Source organism: Triticum dicoccoides, chromosome 3A (genome assembly GCF_002162155.2).
Source record: "Triticum dicoccoides isolate Atlit2015 ecotype Zavitan chromosome 3A, WEW_v2.0, whole genome shotgun sequence".
Lineage (NCBI taxonomy): Eukaryota > Viridiplantae > Streptophyta > Magnoliopsida > Poales > Poaceae > Triticum > Triticum dicoccoides.
The window spans coordinates 26367266-26372689 of NC_041384.1; the positions used below are offsets into that span (position 1 = coordinate 26367266).

A 5424-nucleotide genomic window follows, 5' to 3' on the forward strand; every position below is an offset into this window, starting at 1 on the left:
CTGTGGCTGAGAGACTCTTATACCTCATTTTCGTTCGGCTGGACAATTTACTCTTTTGAAAACTCCATCTGCTGCTGAATAATCAACCTGCTGATTTACACAAGAATTTTGCTCACTTAGATGATCGAAATCGCCTGACGCTCAAGTCCCTTGTTTCAACCAAGCTGGAGTATGACCCTCAAGTCCCCAGTTCACCAGTCTGTGCTTTCGAGGATAAGATAAGGCTATGTCGAAGATGTGCCACGAAGGAAGTTTACCAGTCTGTGCTTTCTGTTCACTGGCCGATTCACGCATGTACTACTACTATGTACAGACACTGTTACCAGTCAAGTACACCAGCTGGCACATCTTGTTAACCATGGTCAACAAGAGCGTGCCACCAACCGGCATTGATCGACACGATAGAATTGGCGTGTGTGGACGGTTGTTGCCCAGCCAAAAAGCAGTCAAATGTTCCTGCAAACACAACTCGCTCACTGACTTGCTCTCTCCTCATATACATGTGCAGTTTCACGGACTTGGTGCCAAAAAATTGTCCACCAAAGTCCTGCTGGATGTTCCCATGGCTTGGGCCTCGCCTCTTCCTATCCTTCGTCATCATCTCCACGATGCCGACACCATTGCTTGCCGCAGCCTGCGAACCCAAGCGATGCGGCAACGTGAGCATCTCAGCCCCGTTCGGGGTCATCTCGGGTTCTGAGGAGAACAGGTGTGCCCAGCTTGGGTTCCAGGTCCACTGCTCCAACGGAGTCCCGTACCTCGGCTACTATGAGCCCGAGCACGGGCTACAGATCCTGGACATCTTCTACATCAACGGTTCCTTGCTAGTCTCTGACGTCCACAAACTCAGAGGCTTCAATCTCTCTGACGAGAATGGCTGCCATGTCCCGAAGGCAAACACGGCGACCAAAATCGGGCATCCATTCTCAGTAAGCCCCCTGAATCAGAACCTCGTCTTCTACAACTGCACCAGGGCTCTGGCGACCCGAGCAGGGCTGGTGGACACAGTCTGCCAGAACAACACGTTTGTCCGCGCGGCAGGGCGTTATAACGTGTCGGGCATGATAGACGGTGGCTACGCTTTGGAGGGATGCAGCGCCACCGTTGTGCCGGTGCTGGGGCCGTCTGTAGATGTGAACGCCAGCGACTACGAGGAACTCATCAGCGATGGCTTCCTCATGACATGGCAGCCGCCAAGTGCCGGTAGTGGTAAGCTCACTCACTCTTGCCACTCGTCAAATACTTAGTAGCAAGTAGGCGACGGGCAGTACTACCTCCATACTGGTGCATAAGTCATCTTACGAAAATCAAATAATTTTAGAACACTTAGACGCGGTGCATTAACTCTCATCTTGTTTCTTGTTTCTTGACATGAAGAAAGGAATCAACCAATAAGGCTGGTCATAGTGGGAGTAACTTAGCAAGTAACATAGCGCATTCCAAGACAAGTTTGCTTATGTGGCATCTAGTTAATGAGGAGAGATGTGTTTGGAGTAACATAATATGTTACTGTAACATAACGCAAACCAAAGCAAATTGAGTCTATAATGTAATAAATGCAATCATCTATGATACTACTTGCACTATGAAGGTAGTAACAAAGACTAGTGTCATATGCATGACACTAGTCTAAGTTACTCCCCACTATGAGCAGCCTAAGACACGTGTAACGTATATATTTTTAATGATTTGAGTACCTATAGCATGGCGTGCAGTGGTCAGTTCATTGCATGCAATGATATTGATTAGCAAATAAATATTAAGGTTTCTCGTTGTTTCCCCCGCCTTGGTCACGATACATAACATAAGATAAGGTAGTACATAAAATCGCCTGACGCTCAAGTCCCCAGTTTCAACCAAGCTGGAGTATCACTTGAAAACATGGTTTGAAATGATATACATTTAAAATGATAAGTGATAAATAAATTCCTGCAAAGAAGAGAAGTGAGAGATGCCAGATCTGTCGCCGTCTGTCATGCTAGTGGCAAAATGGCACGATCCTTCCGATCTGTGCACTCCACACACAAATATTCGACCAATCAAGATTTTGAAGTCATGAGAAAGTAGAAGATAATGATACTTTGACCGTGGAAGGTCCAGCAATTGTTAGGCCATGTTTGACCGTGGAAGGTCCAGGAATTGTTGACCGACTCCTTATTACCCTCTCACAACTCATTTAGTTTGCAAGAGCAAGCACCCCGCAAAAAAAAAATGGTTTGCAAGAGCAAGCATATGGATCAGTTTCAAGTCTCTGCAGCTGCCTTGTTCTGCTCAGCCATGCTTCTGCTCACTCTCCTCTGTGGCACCACCATAAGCTCCGAAAAGACCACAACACCGTCGTTAGCCTCAACGTCCTGCGAGCCGGCGGCGTGCGGTGGCCTCCGCATCGCGTACCTGTTCTGGCTCGGCGGCACACACCCGCCGGAGTGCACCTACCGGGCCTTTCGGGTCACCTGCGACACCACTGGTAAGGCTTTCCTCGAAAACTAAGTACCGGATCCTGGATATCTCCTACGAGGAAAGATCGTTCCGGGTCACCAACGACATCGAGCTCTCAAACGGCACCTGCGACATCGAGCTCCGAGTGAATGCCTCCTCCGTTTGCTTTATATATAAAGCGGGGCAAAAGCCTTTTTCGGTGAATGCCTCCTCCGACCTTGGCCTTGTGCCATTCAGCATCAGTCCCACCAACCAGGAGCTCTTCTTCCTCCACGACTGCACCGACCTGCAGGCACGGCCGCCGTTGCCTATGTGGGCGACAATGAACTGGAAGAATGATGGAACCAATATGTCAACCACGTTCAACACATTTGCGTAGCTCGCCGGAGGGTTTAAGCCCGAGAACAAATGGGCACTGGGGCAGGGAACTGCACGGTGTCGCTGATGTTAGTGCTGGGGTTAGGTACCCCGGGGCGGCCGGGGCAAACCACCAGCGGCTGATGAAGGGTGGGTTTCTTCTTAATTACACGGCCGGCGACTGTGCAGCATGCGAGGAGAGCGGTAGACGTTGCCGGATTAACACCGACTACGATATCTCCGAGTGCCACTGTGCCAACGTTGTGTAAGATCAGCTGTGGTGAGCTTCACATGTATCATAGTCGTTACTCGTATCATAGTGGTTTATAGCGAAAGAGAACACATCATGTGTCTAACTGCTATTTACTTCGTCTGTGCCAAAATAACTGACGTGGTTTTAGCTCAAATACACTATGAGAACTGTTTTGTACGATTTCAACATAATGCATGTCACTGGTCTAGTTTTGTACCGTAAGTACTCTTCGGTTTTGGTGCAGTGAGGATCATGCTGGTATAACGGACATTTGCAGAAAATAACAAAGCACGCACACGTTCCTGCTTGAATGTTGCAATGTTCTTTTAATATTGAATATCGATATGTAATGATTATCTCTTCTTTTCGACAAAAGACCAACGTAGTACTATTGGGTGACACTGTTTTTATACATAAATGTTATGTTATATTCCAGGTAGCAAGAAGCGATGGCACAAGATTATGCTAATAGGTATGCTAATTTTTGGCCATTTATATATCAGTAGCTCCCTAATAGTGATTATCTATAATAAATAGGAACTTGAAAAGTTATCTGTCTATAGTCATTGAAAATTGATTGTAAAAAAAACTTGAAACAAGCAGCTCTAAGCTTGTGCATAATAACGAGACCGGTCAATTTATGGTATTTAGCTTGTTGCTACTTTTGCCACCATGTACTCTTGCAGAAAGAGATATGTAAACTATTGATGGCCTAGAAATCATTATGACTGTATTATAACTTCGGGTTTACAGAAGGAAATAACATATGCTTCCATCTCAGGTATGACATCAGCAGCTGCAACCTTTCTCTTTGCATGTCTTTATGCGCTGATATGGTATAGAAAGGGGAAGAGGTTATGGTTTCTCCTTTCCGAGACGACTAAAAGCAACACTGAAAAGAATTATGAGGCCATGATAGCGTCCTATGGATCCCTAGCTCCGAAAAGATACATGTACTCAGAGATAATGAAGATAATGTCTTCTCACGATGACCAGCTTGGAAAAGGAGGTTTCGGTGTCGTTTTCAAAGGAAGACTACACGATGGTCGTCTGGTTGCTGTTAAATTCTTGCATGACTGCAAAGGAAACGGGGATGAGTTTGTGAATGAAGTTATGAGCATTGGAAGGACCTCTCATGTTAATGTTGTTAGTCTATTTGGGTTTTGTTTGGAGGGATCAAAACGTGCTCTTATATATGAGTACATGCCCAACGGTTCCTTGGATAAGTACATTTATTCAGAGAAGTCCAAAGAAATTTTAGGATGGGAGAGGCTCTATGCGATAGCAATTGGGATTGCTCGTGGCCTCGAATACTTGCATCATAGTTGTAATACACGTATCGTCCATTTTGATATCAAGCCCCAAAATATCCTTCTAGACAAAGATTTTAGCCCGAAGATTGCTGATTTTGGTCTAGCTAAATTGTGTCATACAAAGGAGAGCAAGCTTTCAATGACTGGAGCTAGAGGAACAATTGGATTTATCGCTCCAGAAGTTCACTATCGGACCTTCGGGGTGGTTTCAACAAAGTCGGATGTTTATAGTTATGGAATGATGCTGCTGGAGATGGTTGGAGGTAGGAGAAACGTAAAATCAATTGTTGCAAAATCCAGTGAAAAGTATTTTCCAGATTGGATTTATGACCACTTTGCGCAAGATGAGGGATTACAAGCATGTGAAGTTACAAGAGAAATTGAGGAGATCGCGAGAAAGATGATCATAATAGGCTTGTGGTGCATACAAGTGTTACCTATGTATCGACCTACTATAACAAGTTCTAGAAATGTTTGAGAGAAGGTTAGATGATCTGGACATGCCGCCGAAGCAGAACTTCTGTGAACTACTGTAAGATATTTCTCCCATATCTTTATTCCTTTGTTTTCCTAGGTGATTAGTTTCTGCAATAATAACTTGACTACCCGCTTATGTCTCATTACAGTGAAAGCTCAGCTCAGAATTTGGATGTAAAAAGTTCATGTTCTACCAAACCTGAAGAGATCAGCCTTGTGAATTCAAAAATCCTACAACAATCGCCAACTCTTTGAGCAGATAGGCCATGTGAATCAAAGAACCTACGTTCATCTCCAACACTGTGAGAAGTTGGCCTGTACTACTGTACATTCAGAAATTGAATTCGGCATTGTACTTGTAGTAGGATATATTCCATATATGCATGACCTAGAGTCAAGAGCAGCCGCATGATAGCATCCTAAGTTACCAACCACGGAAGGAATACAATTTATTCTGATGACTTTTGTGTTACAACTGCTAAAATGCATCGGATGTAGAAATCTACCAAGACCTTTTTGGCTGTAAATTTCCCCCAAAACTTAATACTCGCGATTTGGGCTCAAACTACAGCCCCAAAATTTCAA

At 44.9% G+C, this 5424-nt stretch overlaps 2 pseudogenes; both read left to right on the forward strand.

Annotated features, from left to right (window-relative positions):
* Positions 1-442: 442 nt before the first annotated feature.
* LOC119266829 lies at positions 443-5424 on the forward strand (annotated as a pseudogene).
* On the forward strand, positions 1439-3479 carry LOC119266830 (annotated as a pseudogene).